We start from the raw sequence: 20,557 nt of genomic DNA, 5'->3' as shown, positions 1-20,557 counted from the left end.
AGCCCATCAGTGACGGACTGCCTTTCTCCCTCCTCGGGGAAAAGCCCGCAAGCGCTGCACACACGCTCCACGCGGCTCCTCATGAAAGGGAGCGCTGAGCAGAGCCTGGGATGCATACAGGCTCTGCTCAGCACTCCCTTAAAAGAATTCCCCCCCCTTGCATTCCCCCTCTAAAAACTAGGTGCGTCTTATGGTCAGGTGCGTCTTACAGAGCGAAAAATACGGTAGTATTAGTATTAGTTTAGGGGTACTCTCATTTTCCTACACATTCTGAAATACTGCCCCTCAATGAGGCCAAAATTAGTTTCACAAAATATTTAGGGGTATGCGTACCCCTGCATCCCCCCAGAAAAAAAAGCACTGAGTATTACACATTTGAACCTTTGTGCAAACTGGTCTCCATTTGTGATGGCTAGTGATATGTTGTGCTGTAACAGGTATTTGCATTTTCACACAAGTGAGAAAAACTGGAAAGATAATTACTGAATTAAATCCTCTCTTACTTATCAAAATCCATCCAACAAAAACCATTCAGGTATCATTAATACATATACACATATATATATATATATATATATATATATATATATATATATATATATATATTATGGGGGGGGCAGCAACACTAGTAGTTTTTGCCCTTTCATTTTAAAAATACCAATCTGCTCAGCGATGTAAGGGAAGCGTGCTAGGAAGAGTGAAAGACTTCAGATGATGCAAAGCCAACTTTATATTCTGAGATCTCATCACCTACCTACTGTTTTTATGATCTAGAAACCAGAATATTTTGTTTACGATGGTAATAATGCACTGTGCTGCAATAACACAGCAGACGGTTTTCAAATTACTGAGCTAAAACATTGAAGATGGTGCTCAGGACTCAGATTAAGGGGTAATGGTGGCAAAGCAATTCCCGTTGGTAAAGTAGTGCAATTAGTTTAATAAATAAAAGGAGAGCAATTAGTTTAATAAATAAAGGGAGTTGCTTTCTTAAACAGTTATTTTTTTCGTCAGTTCTTACTACCCTGCATATGCAGAGCTACAGCTATGGGCACAGTCTTGCTTGTGGAAAATTCTGTCCCTAATTGCAATGTTCTATTATATACATGCAAAGTTATTGCTTTAAATAAAACTGGTGGTTCAATTTGTGTCATCATCCACCCATCCACCCATCCACCCATCTAAAGGAATGAGATATTATTAGGATGAATGCTATTTCTGTACTTGCCTTCCTCCCAATGGGAGCTCAGGGCAGTTGTACAACTCCATTAAAACACCATAACAAAACAAACAAACAAACAAACAAACAAACAAACAAACAAACAAGTGCCATATATTTACAACTGTTGGGTCCCTGGGACACTTAATTTACAAAGGCCCAAATGAATATGTAGGTCTTTAACTGGTGCCTAAAGGCCAGTAATGAGGACAACAACCATATTTCCATAGGGAGAAAGTTTACGTTTGGGCACCAACACTGAGAAGGTATAATCATACAAGCTGCCCGTGGTGGCACTGTGAGCTGAGCCTCCATAGCTGATCAAAATACATGGGTATGCTGAGAGAAAGTTAAAGCTGAAGAAGAGAGAACCAGAATCAGAAGAGAGTGACGAAAGAAAAACTGTCACAGTCTTAGAAAGAGCTCATTCCAGTCTTTTCCTGGGCCATTGGTAAGAGATAATAATAATAATAATAATAATAATAATAATAATAATAATAATGATAATAATAATAATAATAATATCTTTATTGTCATTGCCCCCTCTCAGGGACAACGAAATTTACTTGGCTGCTCCATCCACCCAGGTAGGGCACTCCACAAAAAATCAGAACAACTATAAAAACACTAATTAAAACAATACAATATAATACAGCAAGGAAGATTAGATGACTTTCAAAGTCCAGGTTTCCCATTCAGGGCCGAGATCGCTCTGGAGAAGAAGCTGTTCTTGAGACGGCTCATTCTTGTCTTCATCGTCCTGTATCTCCGTCCCGACGGCAGGAGCTCGAAGAGACAGTGACCAGGATGCGATGGATCTTTTACTATGTCCAGTGCCTTCCTATGGCACCTTGTGGCATAAATCTGCTCTAAGGTGGAAAGTGGGCAGCCAACAATGCTCTCTGCTGCCTTAACAACTCTGCACAACCCCATCCTGTCCTGGGTAGTACAGCTTCCGTACAGTTGTTGAAAATAACTATAGGTGACATTCAAAGGTGTACACACAAAAGTTTTCCATACTTCAGCGAACTGGACCACCATTGATGGAATGCTGATCTTTCCCTGCTACGTATTTCCCCCAAATATGCTCTAGTAGGTTGGAGGATCCACTGGAGCAGATTGAATGGTGGGGGTTGTGGGCTGGGGGAAGGAGGAAGGAGGAAGGAGGAAGGAGGAAGGAGGAAGGAGGAAGGAGGAAGGAGGAAGGAGGAAGGGGAAGTCCCCTCGTCTAAGGAGAAGTCTGCTTTCATAATGTCAGATGTCACCCTATAATAAAAAAGATTCATGTATGTGTTTAGCAATTTTAATAAATGTATGTAAGAAATATAGACCAAAAGTAAAGACTTCAGTAGATGATTAAGATGACCTACAATGAAGGGCTATTAGGAAGAATTAAATTTTTTGGGGGGGTGTTTCCCCCTCTGATCATCATTCATCAATCACCCTTCTGTCATGAAGAACTGAAAGCTATTTCTGTGGTAGTGTCCCCATTTTCCTTTATATTCTCAGATCGTTGACCCCTTTTGTAAAACTGATCCTACTTGCACCTGCTTAACACATGGACTTTACACGGCATTGTCTGGAAGTAATCAGACTTCAAACAGCAAAGTGTGCACTCAAAGGAATGTTTTAAGCTTAAGACTGAGATTATAGGTCAGTTGATTTTGATGTTCTCAGGCCCTTCCATTTTATTGTTGGCTTTTTAAGACTTATAATTGTTTGAATTTATTGTTTATTTACATTGACTTTCATACCTTGGTAGAAATACAACTAAGGTAAAAGAAGATTGAAAGAAGTATTTGCACAATGAAGTAATGCCAGGATGAATGCTTTCGTTTTAACCGCAAATTCTCACATATCCTTTGTGCAATGTTCTGTTTAGTACCCAAGCTATATGGAAAGACTCAAAGGAGGCCCCGACTCCTTAAATTTATGTTTTGATAGTTCTCATAGCTCCAGTGGCGTAGCGTGGGGGGTGCAGGGGGGGCGGCCGCACCGGGTGCAACATCTGGGGGTTAGGGTTACGGGGCACAAATCCACGGGTTAGGGGGCGCAAATCCACGGGTTAGGGGGCACAAATTACTTGCCTTGCCCCGGGTGCTGACAACCCACGCTACGCCACTGCATAGCTCCTACTTTTAGAAGGATTTGGTTAAAACTAATTGAGAGTGAAGACAATATTTCTTCAGTTGGACACATGGATGACCTCAGTCAAACCATCTCTGTGATTGCCTTCATTTTATACGAGTGAACAATTTCACCCACTTTTTATGTGAATGCCAAAATATCACAGTAGTGCTGAAAATGTTCAAGAAAACCATCCCACTTTGGTCTCAGCCTAGAAACTGAGCATAATCATGTCCTCATTTCCCACCAAGGCAAGATCTGTCATGAGTTGGAGTGAGGCAGATGCTATAGGTGCCAGTATTTGAGTGTTGCTTACAGAAGACAAATAATCAGTCATTTAACATAACTTTCTTTTTTTACTCACATTATTGCAATTGTTGTTTAAATATATTGTTGCTGGTGGGACTGACGTATACCCAAGTACAAAATAATATTATAAAAGGCCCCGAAATGGATCTCTATCAGTACAGCAGCCAAGACACTGGAAAAGGTCCAGGGTACAACTGGATGGTTTGCCCAGCAACTGGCGTCAGCCTGCAAAGTATGAGGTTAAGATATCAGCAGATCAAGACTGAGGTTAATTCTCTGAAACCCTCTGAAACAATGTGCAGGTGAAAAACCTGGGGCCCCAAAGGCCGTGTTGTAAAGAAGCAATCCTTAGTTTATACCCCTGGGGTTACTGATAGCAAAAAACTGCAGCCAGCGTCCCTCTGACTTGCAGGAGACATTCCTCTGGGAACTGTGTCTTTTAAACAAAGAAATGTCTATGGTCCACTTCTCTACCCCCATCCAGAGATCACAGGGAACAATGGCAGATAAATCATCTGAAGCTCTTTTGTTTCCAGGTCAAAGGTTGACAAGTGGATTTTGAACAGAACCAGAATGATCAATCAGGGATGCATCCAACTGCCAAGCCTTCTGCTTAATAGAAGCATGTATTTGCCTTCCTTAAATGTCTTTCCATAATTCATTATACATTTTTATGCATTCCTTAACTAATGATTCAATTAATATCAAGCACCAGATGATGGTGATTATGACGACGATGATTAAAGATCTTGCCTTTGTGGCAAATTGTAATAAAGGGATTCCTCCTAAGCAGGTGTCTTCCTTAGAAGGCTAAGGAGTCCACCTGCTTCCTTGGTCAGGATTGCGTCTTAAGTGGCTGCAGCTGTAGCATATATTCTACTGGCATGAGAGAAATCACAGAAGGAGGTCATGAAAAATCATAGAATCATAGAATTGTAGAGGTGGAAGAGATCCTGAGGGTCACCTAGACCAACTCCCTGCAATGAAGGAATCTCAATTTAAGCATGACCATCCAATGACAGATAGCCATGTCCAAAACTCCAAGGAAGAAGAGTCCACAACCTCCTGAGGGAGACTGTTCCACGGTCGAACAGCTCTTACTGTCAGAAAGTTCTTCCTGATATTTAGTCGAAATCTTCTTTCTTGTAACTTGAAGCCATGGGTTCGGGTCCTACCCTCTGTAGCAGGAAAAAATAAGCTTTCTCCATCTTCCATGTGACAACCCTTGAGATATTTCAAGATGTCCATTATGTCTCCTCTCAGTCTCCTCTTTTCCAGGCTAAATATACCCAACTCCCTCAACCATTCCTCATAAGGCTTGGTTTCCAGGCCCTTGATCATCTTGGTTGCCCTCCTCTGCACACATTCCAACTTGTCAATATCCTTTTAAAATTGTGGAGCTCAGAACTGGACACAGGACTCCAAGTGTGGTCTGACCAAGGCAGAATAGAGCAGTACTTTGATTCCCCTAATCAAAACTCTGTACTTCTGTTGATGCAGCCTGGATAACATTAAACCTTTTTTTGCTGCTGGGTTTCAGTGATGGCTCATGTCAATACTTCTGTGGCATTAGCTACCACACCTGGTTTGGTGTCATCTGCAAATTTGATGAGTGTCCCCTCAAATCCAAGTCATTTAGAAAGATGCTGAACAGCAACGGGCCAAGGACAGAACCCAGCTGCACCCCACTTGCATTTTTTTTCTAGAATGGTGAGGAACCCTCAGCAAGCACTCTTTGGGTTCAGTCAGTCAACCAGTATAAGTCTACCTACCAGTTACCTTGTCCTGCTCACATTTCACCAGCTTGTCTGCAAGAATATCATGCGGACTTTGTGAAAAGCTTTACAATTCTTTGGCTTTGCTAACTACAGCCAGAGAGAAAGAAGCTAGATAAGAATTGGCCCGGATCTTGTTTTTGCTCTGTGAAGGAAAGAATTTACCACCCACAGAAAGAGGAGCTGGGCTCACATAAGGATCCTGTCTTCCATTCACACAGAAGCTCCCAACAAAAATCCTGCTGATTGCTAAATTCATCATATTGAGGTGTACCACCAAATGCTATACATACAAACACACCAAGTTCTGAATGGACCACTAAGATAATTTAGGGTTACCAGACGTCCCCGTTTCCCGGGGACAGTCCCCGGATTTGTGAATAAGTCCCCAGACAAATTCCATCCCCGGATTTCATCTAATGTCCCCGGGAAATGAAGCAGCGGCAGTCTCAGCAGCCCAGAGCGGTTGGCTCTGGCTGGCTTCAGGAGCTGCTCGGAAGTCCCCATATGATGGTGGTGCAGGAGCTCTAAGATACAGCTTCCGGGCTGCCTCCACCTTCCCTGAGCCCAGCAACTAAGCTGTGAAGGGAGGCTTCATGCTGCCTATCGGAGCAGCCTCCCAACTCCTACTTGCATAAAAGCAGGATCGGGGTTGGGATCTCTCAGCTATGAAGGGAGGCTTCATGCTGTCTATCAGAGCTTGTGTGCAAGCAGGAGGGGGCAGGGATCTCTCAGTTAGGCAACGAGAAGCCTCCCTTCCCAGCTGAGGGATCCCCACCCTCTCCTTACACACAAGTAGGAATGGGATTGGGGCTGCTCCGATGGGAAGGGAGGCATCACGCTGCACGAGCCTCGCTGCCACTGCCACTCTCGGCCCTCCTTCTCGGCCTTCCATGCCTGACCCACCACGCGCTTCCCCACCACCACCACCACCGAAGAACCAAAAACTCAGGGGCTGCCCAGGCTCATGGAGAAAGGAGATAGAAGCCTCGGAGGAAGGGGAAACGTGGCAGTTGAGGTCAAGGCGGCGGCCGCTCCTCTGCCACCGCCATCGCTGCAGCATCAATGTCCCGAACCTGTAGTATTTAATTAATTAATTAAAGTGTCCCCGGATTCATTGGAAAAAAATCTGGTTACCTTAAGATAATTAACTTTCGATGAATATATAATTAATAGGCTTCTTTGTAATGATAGTTTCTTTGGATTTTGTAATACATAATTTTTATGTGGAAAGAATGCGACACCCAGAACCTGGCTAAGGTGTTTGTTGCTTAGTTTCATATGGTTTTGATTTTAATCATGAGGAAGATCAAAATGTACATCTTGCTTTCAACTCCTTGGCTGCTTTGCCATCCATCTTAGTCTATGTGTGGTTGTCCAGGACACAGCATTAATGATAGCTGTCAAAATAATAGTCAGGGCAGCAGGGTTAGAGGTCAGAAGAAAAATGTAAAAGACTTCAGGGTTGAACCAGATGATAAAGTAACTCATTTAGGCCATTAATTTCTGGAAGAGTATGGACTCAATGGGTTCAGAGGTTACTAGAAGCAAGAAGAGTAAATGGAGACGTCTTCAAGTAGTTTACTCTTGTTAAAAAGATGAAAAAAGATGATAATAGCAATACCAAACAAGCATGCTAAAGGCAATTTTCTTAATTACAGTGCTGACCCAGCAGTGCATTCAAAGTAATCTAGCTATTAGAACAAGAGCTTTTTCTCCTTTCAAAAAGAATTAACCCTTCCAATACTGTATGGCTTAATTAAGAATATTTCTTGAGGTTCTGCAACTTTCAACACCCCATTGCCTCAGAGCTTGAGAAGAAGGAAAATGTGCAAATCTCTCTCAATCTCTTCCCAACCCCTCTTGGATGGAACTGAAATTTTTATTTCTCTGTCAGGTTTTTTTTTTTCTACTTTCCCCTGAAATCATGATAAGATGCCATGCTGCATTAAAAGAACAGAACATTTCTCTAAAGTGAAACGGATTGTGGAACAATATGTGGGGTAGGAAAGAATGTAACTTTAATTTTATTTTTTTTAACAAATTGCTGGGCACTTCACTTGGTAGGTGGGCTGAGTTCTGGTTGCCCTAATGATCAGCCTTCACTGCAGAGAGCAGGAACGTCCAACAGGTAGATAGTGATCTACCGGTAGATCACTGGACGTCTGTGGTAGATCACTGGTAGACAACTGGCTCCCCCCAAAGAAGCTCAATAACTTTGGCTCTCCTAAAGAAGCTCAACATTTTAGTCCTGCATACCCCCCCCCCAAAAAAACGGTGTTTTCTTTCCTCTTCCCTAAAAAAAAATCAACAACAAGGGGGTAGATCACTGCCAGTTTTTAACTGTGAGTAGATCGCAGTCTAGTAGATCACACTTGGCCACCCCTGGCATAGAGCATTGTTTTTAATTATTGGCTTCATGTCTATTTTAGGAAATCTGCCCAGTTGGTTGATTCAAAATTTACAGATTCTTTCATGAGTTTGAGGAGTGGGTGGGGGAATATTCTGCATGAAACACATCTTTGAGATTTTTTTGTGGACATTCACCCTGCCTTTCATTATGGGAAAACTAATCATGTATTTAAACAAATAATTAAGGATATGGATTTATAAGATCTGGAGGCCTTTTCTCTTGGAACTTGCTACCCAGCGTATTTGGGTTTGGATAATGGGAAATGTTATCAGTGGGTTTCAGCTAAATTTCAAAGGGTCTTCATGCTGTAATGCTTTGCCAGGAGCATTGATGGAGAGTTGATTTAACTGGAATGCCTGGGTTGGTGGTGGAAAGCCTTGTGATAAAGGTTATCGGGACTCTTTGTCATTGTGTGGGATTCATTTTGTTGATTTCGTATTTTTGCAAATGCTAGACTGGAGCTAGGAAGGATTTCATCCCTTGAAAATAAAACTCCAAGGTGGTTGTCACCAATGGAAGCTAAGGCTCTGAAAAAACTCAATATGGAAGCAAATTGGCAGAAATATTGGGAAATTTTGGAACAAGAAGGAGACAGATTAAAATTGCAGAGTTTTGATAAATTAAAAAACAAAGTACGAGACTGGCTTCATTACTATCAAATAAGGGAGGTTTTTAATTTGGATAAGAAAATTGGTTTTCAGGTGGAAAAATCAAAATTGGAAACAGAATTGCTAGATCCTAAAACTAAGAATTTGTCAAGAATGTATAACTTGCTGTTGAAATGGAATACACAGGATGAAACGGTTAAATCTGCTATGATTAAATGGGCACAAGATGTTGGACATAACATTATGATGGCTGACTGGGAACAGTTATGGACCACTGGTATGAAGTTTACGGCATGTAATGCCTTAAGAGAGAATATAATGAAAATGATGTACAGGTGGTACATGACACCAGTCAAGCTTGTAAAAATTTATCATTTGCCCGATAACAAATGTTGGAAATGTAAAGAGATTGAAGGTACATTCTTTCACCTTTGGTGGACGTGCCCAAAGATTAAGACCTTTTGGGAGATGATCTATAATGAAATCAAAAAGGTATTTAAATATACCTTCCAGAAGAAACCAGAGGCCTTTCTCTTGGGCATGGTTGGCCAATTGGTGTTAAAGGAGGATAGAACTTTCTTTATGTATGCCACAACAGCAGCAAGAATACTTATCACAAAGTATTGGAAAACACAAGATCTACCCACCCGGGAAGAATGGCAGACGAAGGTGATGGACTATGTGGAACTGGCTGAGATGACTGGCAGAATCCGAGACCAAGGTGAAGAGTCGGTGGAAGAAGACTGGAAAAAAATTAAAGTTTATCTTCAGAAATATTGTAAAATTAAGGAATGTTAGAAAGATGTTGGAATAGAATTATGTGGTTTTAGCAGAAAAGTTTTAAAGGATTAAGTAAAAATAATTTGGTGAAAGAAGAGAATGCAAAATTACAACATATTAAGATAAATTATTAAGATAAAAACAAAGCTGGAAAGGATTTGCTGAAATATCTAACTGAATTAGAATACAAAAATGGGAGGCGTGAGGAGGTCAAGGAAGTAAGTGAATGAAAGTAAGGGATGTAAAGGTTTGATCTTTTTTTTCCAATTGTTTGTATTTTTTCTGTTTTTCTTTATTTTTCTTTTTTTCTTTTTTCTTTTTTCTCTTTGTAATCTTTAAAATTTGAATAAATATTATATATTTATATATATATATATAAAAGGAAGGATTTCATCCTCCCACTTTTAAAATATTTATGTGGAAGACTGAATGGTGTTATGTTGGGATTTTGAATGGCAGGAGAGAACAAGAACATCACTACAGAATTAGCCCTTTGTAAAAGTTCTGTAACCAAGAGAAGAGCTCAGATGGTCTGAAAAGGAGTTTGAGATGGACACCTCATTCTGTATGTCTTACTTGTGTTGTGCTTAAAACTGTGGGGATACTGCCAGGGAGACGGAGCCATCAGGCACGCCCCAATCATCTCTGGACGATCACCGGTCTCCTGTGGAACACCATCAGTCAATTAGCGACATGAGCTTCAGAGATATTCCAAGACTTGTGCACACCCTTTCTGCAGAGTCTCCACAACGAAAGACGCTGACAGGAGAGCATATTTACAACTTTATTCAGCGTAGATCAGAACAAAGGAAAAACATGACTGCTTGCCTCCGTCTCCAGGAAAACAGCCAGAACAAAAGCGATATACAAAATGGAAACACCCAGCGAGCAGGAAGTAAACAGGCATGTGACACACAACAGCCTGTTCCCTTTTTAAGGTGGAACGGAAATATCCTAACAAAAACTATATGTACCCCCTTATTGTTTGGTGGGTGATTCTCCTGTTGAATTCTCCAGGGGGACCATATAAAGCAGGCATAGGCAACCTTCGGCCCTCCAGATGTTTTGGACTACAGTTCCCATCATCCCTGACCACTGGTCCTGTTGGTCATGGGAGCTGTAGGCCAAAACATCTGGAGGTCGAAAGGTTGCCTATGCCTGATATAAAGAGATCTGCTCTGATCTACTACTTGTAATAATAACAATAAATAAACTAGCGATTACATGGGAGATTACATACTATAGATAGATAGCATATCGCAACAAAGCAGCATATTCTAGCTTCTAGTTGTGACTCTAGCTTTGCAATAAAAAATACTAGCTGAGCAGGCATAGAGCTTTTCAGTCATTAATGGAAACTTTTCCTTCCATCTAAATGGTGCAGTTGTCTAATTTGTTTAGCTAAACAGCATTAGCTATACTGAAAGTTTTATTAGCACAGCTGAGAGCAGGAAACTGAAGTGGACATACCATATATATATATTTTAAAAATAAAATAAAGCATTTTTTTGAAACAAACTCAGCTTGTTCATTGATTAGCTTATTTGTTAAACTAAAGTCTCATTGCTTTTAATAACGGGCTCCTTGTTGATACAGATGGGGGTGAGGGGGGAATCTTTGAATCCTGTTCCATTACAAAGCCTATGTGTATCAAATATTAAACAAGCACTATACAATAAATTTTCCCATTTCCTTTGCCGACTGCTGATACTTGATGCTAATATGCTGTCTCTAAATTTACTTGGACAATCTACTTACTCAGGTAGGCTAATGCAACATTTGCAAGACCATGTTGCTCCTCAGATGGAGGAGCTGTTTCCGTAATGTGCATGGCTGTTGCGTGATCGCGCGCGGGACTACAGTTCCCAGGGAACTTACTAGTAAAAGGGGGCTTGCTTGCTTCTCAGGTTATTATTCAGAGGCTCACACCCAACCTCAGTAATTAGTTCTTGCTGAGAGGTGGGGCCAGCCCCATTTATAAATGGGAGGCGGAGCCGACAACAGCCAGGCAGTCGGCTCTCGAGATTCACCTTCCCTACTTCCCTGTACAGTGGTACCTCGGGTTAAGAACTTAATTCGTTCCAGAGGTCTGTTCTTAACCTGAAACTGTTCTTAACCTGAAGCACCACTTTAGGTAATGGGGCCTCCCGCTGCCGCTGTGCCACCGGCGTGCGATTTCTGTTCTCATCCTGAAGCAAAGTTCTTAACCCGAGGTAATATTTCTGGGTTAGCAGAGTCTGTAACCTGAAGGGTATGTAAGCTTTGTCCCCCGCCCCCAGAGGGGAGTGGGTGACCACGTGGTCCACCGCAACTCCTCCCCACTGTGAAGTGGAGCAGATTTACCATGCTTAATAGTTCAACATGAACCTCACAAGCTGCAGCAAATGAAATGTCATACAGAGCACTTCTTACCAGCTTAGTTCGCACTTTTGTTTCAGTGACGTTTTCGCTGGGTTGGCCATGCCCACCAAAGGGAAGATGGGGAGCCTGACTTCAGCCACCAGGCCCAACGCTGCATTATAAAGATGTCTGCAAATGTGACACAAAGGCTGACAACATTAACCCCGCCATGTGGGAATCCCTTGCACATGACAACAGTCCCTGGAGACAGTCAAGTCATGCATCCACAGCGTTGAGGAATGACCACTGGGAGGAGCACACAGACAAGAAATGCCGTGGAGCATCTGTAACAGCAAAAACAGTTGCCTTAATCTGCCCTGCCTGCAATAAAACATGTCTCTCCCATATTGGTCTTTACAGCCACACCAAGCACTGTAATTCTCCAGCTGTTTGACATTACCACTGATGGCACACTCTTCCGTTGTCTGCCAAGACAGGTAGATACAAAATGGCTGGGACATGTTTCACAGGGGGGAATGCACTGGGACAACCGATCTCAGTGATCACGGGTAGGAGGAGGAGTTACGCTAAGACCAGACCATGTCATTACAGAGGAGGCAGGTTTAGTCGTTGTCTGAGGACTATCCCTGCCTCCGGGTCTGGTCCTGACCGGATGGATACTAGAATCAGCAAGGGATACCCACATGACCTGAAAGTGTTGCTGTGCAATGCCAGGTCAATGATTCATAAGACCACTGCCATCCATGACTTGATCATGGATGGAGGACTTGACCTGGCATGTGTAACAGAGACTTGGTTGGATGAAGCAGATGGGCCTGTCCTTGCCACTGCTTGTCCACCAGGTTTCTCTTACGCACAGCAACCCAGGTCATGTGGGCAGGGAGGGGGGGTTGCAGTGATTTTTAGGAAGTCATTAGTTTGCACCAGACGTCCTATTGGGAAGACCCAATTTTCCGAGTGCATGTTCTGGAAGTTGGGCAATAGGGGCAGTACAGGATTCCTTTTGGTGTACCGACCTCCCCGCTGCACCAAGGATTCCCTGCCCGAGCTGCTTCAGGTCGTGGCGGATGTTCTCCTGGAGACACCTAGCTTGGTTGTCCTAGGGGATTTTAACATCCATGCCGACACGACCTTACAAGGGGCCGCTCGGGACTTCGTGGAAAGCATGGCCTCCATGGGGCTGTCCCTGAATAAGTCTGGCCCAACCCATAGCCGCGGACATGCCTTGGACCTGGTGTTTACCTCTATGGATGTTGGTGATCTGACACTAAGTAAAAGTGAAACGAAAGAAGTGCCATGGTCAGATCACTTCCTGGTGCAACTGGACTTCTCTGCGACCCATCCCCTCTGCAGGGAGGTGGGACCGATTCGGATGGTCCGCCCCCACCACTTAATGGATCCAAATGGTTTCCAGAGAGTGGTAGGGGATGCTTTATCCCATGTTTATGGCCTTTCAGCCGATTCCCTGGTGGCCCACTGGAATGTGGAGTTAACCAGGGCTATTGACTGTTTGGCTCCGAAGCGCCCTCTCCGATTGCATGGAGCCCGGAGAGCCCCGTGGTTTTCCACGGATCTGAGGGCAATGAAACAATCGTTGAGACGGCTAGAGCGCCGGTGGCGGATAACTCATTCCGAATCTGACCGGACACAGGTTAGAGCTCAACGTCGAGCCTACCAAGTGGCGATAGCGACGGCGAAGAAGACTTTCTTCACCGCCTCTATTGCATCTGCAGAAAACAGCAGCAGGAGACTCTTTCAGGTGGTTCACAATTTAGCAGAACCACCTGTAACATCAGGGCCCAGTGCGGGCCATATGTTCTCCTGCAATGATTTTGCAAATTTTTTTGCAGATAAAATCGCTCAGATTCGGGAAGAAGTAGACTCCACCGTGGGAGCAGGGCCGGGGCGGGAGAGTGCTAGAGTCCTGTCTGGTCAAGTTGTGTGGGATCAATTCCAATCTGTTACCTCCGAGGATGTGGACAGGCTGCTTGGACGAGTGAAGCCAACCACCTGTCTCCTGGATCCTTGCCCATCCTGGCTTATAAAAGCTATCCGGGAAGGACTGGCCGATGGCTTCGTGGGGTGGTGAATGCTTTCCTCCGTGAGGGAGCCTTCCCAGACCCACTGAAAGAGGCGGTTATTAAACCGCTTCTTAAAAAACCATCTTTAGATGCGGCCACGATGGCCAATTATCGCCCAGTCTCAAACCTTCCATTCTTGGGCAAGGTGATTGAGCGAGTGGTTGCTGAACAACTCCAGGCACGCCTGGAAGAAGCGGACTATTTGGATCCCTTCCAGTCGGGATTCAGGCCTCATCATGGGACTGAAACTGCCTTGGTCGCACTGGTTGATGATCTCCGGCGGGCTAGGGACAAAGGTGAGAGCTGTTTCCTAGTTCTGCTGGATCTCTCAGCGGCGTTTGATACCATCGGCCATAACATCCTTCTGGACTGTCTTGAGGGGCTGGGAGCTGGGGGCACTGTCATACAGTGGTTCCGCTCCTTCCTCCTGGGCCGTGTTCAGAAAGTGGTGGTGGGGGATGAGTGTTCAGACCCCTGGGCTCTCACTTGTGGGGTGCCTCAGGGTTCTGTCCTCTCCCCCATGCTTTTCAACATTTACATGCAGCCACTGGGAGAGATCATCAGGAGGTTTGGGCTGGGTGTTCATCAGTATGCAAATGATACCCAGCTCTACCTCTCTTTTAAATCAGAACCAGTGAAGGCGGTGAAGGTCCTGTGTGAGTGTCTGGAAGCGGTTGGAGGATGGATGGCGGCTAACAGATTGAGGTTGAATCCTGACAAGACAGAAGTACTGTTTTTGGGGGACAGGAGGCAGGCAGGTGTGGAGGATTCCCTGGTCCTGAATGGGGTAACTGTGCCCTTGAAGGACCAGGTGCACAGCCTGGGAGTCATTTTGGACTCACAGCTGTCCATGGAGGCACAGGTTAAAATCTGTATACAGGGCAGCTGTTTACCAGCTCCATCTGGTACGTAGGCTGAGACCCTATCTGCCTGCAGACTGTCTCACCAGAGTGGTACATGCTCTGGTTATCTCCCGCTTGGACTACTGCAATGCACTCTACGTGGGGCTACCTTTGAAGGTGACCCGGAAGCTACAACTAATCCAGAATGCGGCAGCTAGACTGGTGACTGGGAGCGGCCGCCGAGACCATACATTGGCTCCCAGTACGTTTCCGAGCACAATTCAAAATGTTGGTGCTGACCTTTAAAGCCCTAAATGGCCTCGGTCCAGTATATCTGAAGGAGCGTCTCCTCCCCCATCGTTCTGCCCGGACACTGAGGTCCAGCTCCGAGGGCCTTCTGGCGGTTCCCTCACTGCGAGAGGCCAAGTTACAGGGAACCAGGGAGAGGGCCTTCTTGGTAGTGGCGCCCACCCTGTGGAATGCCCTCCCATCAGATGTCAAAGCGATAAACAACTACCTGACATTCAGAAGACATCTGAAGGCAGCCCTGTTCAGGGAAGTTTTTAATATGTGACATTTTAGTGTATTTTTCATCTTTGTTGGAAGCCGCCCAGAGTGGCTGGGGAAACCCAGCCAGATGGGCGGGGTACAAATAATAAATTATTATTATTATTATTAAGTGTTTATGCATGAGTTTTCACAAAGATGTGCAGAGAAGGCAACATACAAGTGTGTTCCCAGTACACATCTTTTAAGGTTTTGACTAATCCACACACTTTTGCAAGCAACTTCCTAATATAATGCATTTCTGTACGTTATTGTTCTCATATTGTTTCAGAAAGTGCTAGTTCGATGGATTTTCCTTTAAATGGGAACTAAGTGGAATTTCTCCACCATTTCTAGTCATGATTAACTTAAGTCCCGTCGATTTCAATGGGTCTGGTGCAAATAAAATCAAGTCTGGGTGCAACTCCTGCAGTTCACAATAACATTTATAAAAAGTTTACCCAAAATTTCCATCAAAGACCAAATGGAGACATGGCGTGACAGATTCTAGAAAATGGGGACTATCCTTAATAAATGGGACAATTATTGTATATATAGAATGGATCTCAAACTGAATCTCATTTTATTAATTTTTAGCGCAGTAAATTCAGTGGCTTCTGTTACTGCAAAACAGCTGCTTTTCAGCAAGAGGTAAGGAAAATGCAAGGGCTTTATAGTTGTAAGTCACAGTGCACTGCACATGCCCAGAAGACTCTGAGTCACTTCCAGATTCAAGGACTAATAAAAATTGGAAGCACTCCAGTAATTTTAAATTACTTTGCACATTGAAGAGTGATTTAAAACCAAGAAGGTGATTCCATTAAAACACCCACCCACCCACCCAAGAACAACAACTATGTGTAGTTCAGTTTGTAAAGTGAATCTTATAGACAAGCATACCACAGAAGGTTCTGGATGTATTGAACTAAACCAAACGGTTTAAATTCAAGAAGTAAAGGCAAACCAAGAGCACATGCAGTTTACACCAAGGAGCAAGTCTGATGAACTCCCTTCTGCATTGTCACTGATCAAATAAATGTCTGTAGCCATTGGAAAAGGAAAACAGTAGACGGGTCCTCTCCTAAACTCGTGAGGATGTGGCTTCTCTAATTAAATTAAGAGGTGCTTAGAAGTGGTAGGAGCAGGCAACAGTGCTAAATGTTGCTCGATTTCACTTTCCCACGGTATTTATGCAGCTACTTTTGTGCTTCTCTCAGTGTCCTGGGATAATTGGCTAAACTAGTTGTGCAATGCATGGTGATAGCACTGTGCTGAACATATTCCACCTTGTATGTATGTGTGTTTGAACAACATTTGCCTGCCAGCATGTGGGCTTAATTTCAATATTGTAAGTATTCATTAATAAAAAGGATTCCACCCCCCCCGCACTTCTGTAAGGCAAATATTGTTCTTCCTCGTACTTCTCGCCATGGCAAAGTACACTGAGAGCCAGTGTTGTGTAGTGGTTAAGAACGGTAGTCTCGTAATCTGGGGAACCGGGTTAGATTCCCCGCTCCTCCACATGCAGCTGCTGGGTGACCTTGGGCCAGTCACACTTCTCTCAAGTCTCTCAGCCCCACTCACCTCACAGAGTGTTTGTTGTGGGGGAGGAAGGGAAAGGAGAATGTTAGCTGCTTTGAGACTCCTCAAAGGGAGTGAAAGGCGGGATATCAAATCCAAACTCTTCTTCTTCTTCTTAGAATCATAGAGTTGGAAGAGACCACAAGGGCCATCGAGTCCAACCCCCAAGTCTTCTTCTTAGACAGGTGTTTGTGTTCTAAAGTACATACAGTGGTACCTCGGGCTAAGTACTTAATTCGTTCCGGAGGTCCATACTTAACCTGAAACTGTTCTTAACCTGAAGCACCACTTTAGCTAATGGGGCCTCCTGCTGCTGCCATGCTGCCGGAGCACGATTTCTGTTCTCATCCTGAAGCAAAGTTCTTAACCTGAAGCACTATTTCTGGGTTAGCGGAGTCTGTAACCTGAAGCGTATGTAACCTGAAGCGTGTGTAACCCAAGGTACCACTGTACGCACAAAATAAATGTTCTCATTGATGGTTGTATGCTAATCTATTTTGGGGTGTGTTATGTTAAATCCATCCTATAGGCTTCTCTGTTACATAGGTATTTTTCTCACTTGCAATCTCCCATGGTACAAAAATAAACTGAGTGTTGATATTGTACCAAATAGTAATATGGTACAAAAATAAGCCGAATTGTAGTGTTGATCATTCTGGAGCCATGAATTGCACTCCAGTAAATCATGTAGAATGGATACCCTGTTGGGATGCTGCCGGGAAGACGGGGGCATCAGGCAGGCCCCCAGCTGGCTCCAGCCACTGGCCGGCAGCTAGGCGAACTCTGGTCTCCCTTGGAACAGCATCAATCAGCGATTCATAGCTCCAGAAGCCTTCAGAAACTTGAGCATTGTGATGGCCTGGGATTCGGACTCAGATGCTGAACCTGAGGGATCCCAGCCTGCACAGGATTCCCCGCCTCCAGAACCAGCTGAGCCGGGGCTGGGGCATGAGACTGAAGGGTCCTCACCTGTGCTGGATCCTCAGGTGCAGGCATCAGCTGAGTCTGCTCTGGCTCCTGAGGTGATGGAGGACCCATTGCCTGCAGGTGCTCCACTCTCAGCCCCGTCAGAGGAAGCTGAGGTTGCCTCTGGGTCCGGTAACACTCCAGCCTCTCCTGAGCTGCAGAGGCTCAGGGCAGAGAGGCGGAGGGAACTAAATTCCCGCAGGAGGAGTGCTCGCCTCCAGGCCAGGAGAGGCGAGTCACCAGAGGATCGGGGCCCCCCATGCCTCGGGGCAGATAAAAGCCGGCCAGCCCCAGTCCCAAGTTGCGGGAGCAACATTGTTGGTTGCTAGTTCCTGCCTGAACCCTGTCCTGCTTACCTGCCTGAGCTCATGACCCGCCCTGTCTCCCTGCTTGCATGCCTGTTCCTGACTTCACCCGACTCCCTGCCCTGCACCCAGCTTCAGCTACTACGGACTGTCTCCACGTTGCACCTTTGACCACAAACCGGACTTGGACCTCACCTCTCGGGTAACCCACGGGACCAACACAAGCATGCTCTGTCAGCAGAGTGAATAAATCTTCACAACGGAAGTGGCAGACAGAGATGTGTGTAAGCATATTTACAGGCGTTTATTCAGCAGCAGGAACAAAGGGAAAACATGTCTGCTTCCCTTCGTGTCCAAGCAAACAGCAGCAAAGCAAAAGCAATATACAATGGAAGTTCCCAGCAGACTGTGCTGGAAGTAAACAGACACGTGACATACAACAATCCACACATCTGTTCTAAGGGTGGAATGGAACTATACCCCAACATACCCAAGGTATTGATCAGTTATCAGGGGCCGAGACCGGGGAGGGAAGACGGTGAAAGAAAATTGGGAATTTAAAGTGTATATGTTGAGAATTTTTTTTTTAATTGCTTTTAATGAGAGATGGAGAAATCGTGGAATGGAATTTTTATGACCCTGGGGGAAATGTCTTAAGAGAATAGGTTTAAATATATCAGTTTCAATGAGAAATAAGATTAAACAAAGTAAAAGTGGATGGCTAATTGGTGAAAGAGAGAACGGAAAATTACAGTATATTAAGATAAATTATTAGGATAAAAATAAAGATGAAGGATTTGCTGAAATATCTATTTGAACTAGAAAACAAAGAGGGGAGGTGTGAGGAGGTCAAGGAAATAAGTCATAGAAAGAAAATTATGTAAAGGTTTAACTCGTTGTTGTTTTTTTCCTGTTTTGATTGTATGTATTTTCTAATTATTATTTTTCCTTTTTATCTGTTTTTGGGGGTTTTTTTGCTTTTTTATTTTTTGCATTTTTTCTTGGAAATGTCTTGGTTTTTTTTGTATTGTGTTTTCTGTTTTTTTGTAATGTTTTAAAACCTGAATAATTATTATTTTTTTAAAAAAAGGTATTGATCAGTTATCAGCTAACAAGGTGTCTCAGATTAAGCAAGGATGCAGAATTATCATAGAATTGCAGAGTTGGAAGGACTCCCGAGAGTCAACTAGTCCAATTCTCTGCAATGCAAGAATCTCAGGAATCTTACCATGCCCAACTGATATTCAAGAAACCAGGTAAATTGGAGTATATTAGGGATCATGTTGTTTGGAAAGAGCAATGGTGGTGACAGGGAAATATGGGCACACACAGCTCCCTACACACATAATTTTGTGCACGCACACTTTGCAATATTACAGTGTCGGACTAGGAACTGGGAAACCAGGGTTCAAATCGCCACTTGGCCCTGAAGCTCACTGGGTGACCTTGGGCCAGTCACTACCTCTCAGCCTAACCTACCTCACAGGGTCGTTGTGGGGATTAAATGAGGGGGGGGGACCTGATGTATCATCTTGGAGAAAGAAATTTGAGATATAAATTCAATTAATCAATGAGTCACTGTTCACTGCAGTATATAGTTCCAAATAAATGTGAGTAGCACAGGACTTTAAAGTTTTGCTTTTGCAAATGCCAGCCACTGTAAACCAATATCCCATCAAAGACTACAAGTGATAGGATGGGTTGCTGTATCATTTAAAAAAAAATCCTGGAAAGCTAGCAAGTCAAGGTGATGGCTTGTCTCGAACCCATTCCCCTGAAAGGGAATGATTTTTTTTTAATTTTTTTTTTGTATGGAGAAGCACACATTCATGTACCTCCAGTATGAGCTTGCAGTACTGAACACACAGAGAAGTATCCAGTATAACCTAATTCCAGTCTTTACTACTTTCACATAAATTCATTCACAATCCATCCCATTTATACATTAATCTGGAAAAAGGGTTCCCCCATAAAATGACACAATTTCAGTACATATTTTGAGTATTCTCAAGCATTTCTAAACATATTTACATATTTTCCCCTCAAAATAAGCTTTTTATAATGTATTTCATCCTACAATACGTATTTTAAAATTCATGCTTGTGAGCTGAGAAGTATGTTGGGAAATTTGGAGAAACAAGATATCTGAAAGGATAAATAAATTCTAATCCGCACATTAGAGGGCAGGATCAGGCCATTTCATATCAGAATCCACAAAAACAGACCTCCTCAACCACCACAGCTGTGGAGCTATGGATTATTATTTTATTTCCATATTTTTCTGAAAGCTTCTTACCTTCGTTTAACGAGGCTTTGGCTATCTCTGATGAGCTTCAAAAATGCATTCACATCCACCAAATGTGTGGATTTGTATCCCATCTCAAATTGTCATACTTCTGATTTCTGGGTGTCTGGCACATTTTGGAACTGTAAGGAGTTTGCTGCCCCCCCCCCCCCAATTTTATTTCACATTGTAATAGAGTAGCCTTTCAGAGAGAACCATAATTATTGACTTCTGTAATGGCCACTTTAGTTGAAGCTATTTGGTAATTCTGCAATCCAATAGTCCAATACAAGCAAAAATTATTACCCACCGTAAAGGCTTGAATTGTAAACATTTAATGCGAAGAATTTCCTTCTCGCC

Source organism: Podarcis erhardii (genome assembly GCF_964252035.2).
Source record: "Podarcis erhardii genome assembly, chromosome: 3".
Lineage (NCBI taxonomy): Eukaryota > Metazoa > Chordata > Lepidosauria > Squamata > Lacertidae > Podarcis > Podarcis erhardii.
Note: the sequence above shows the minus strand (reverse complement) of the source record.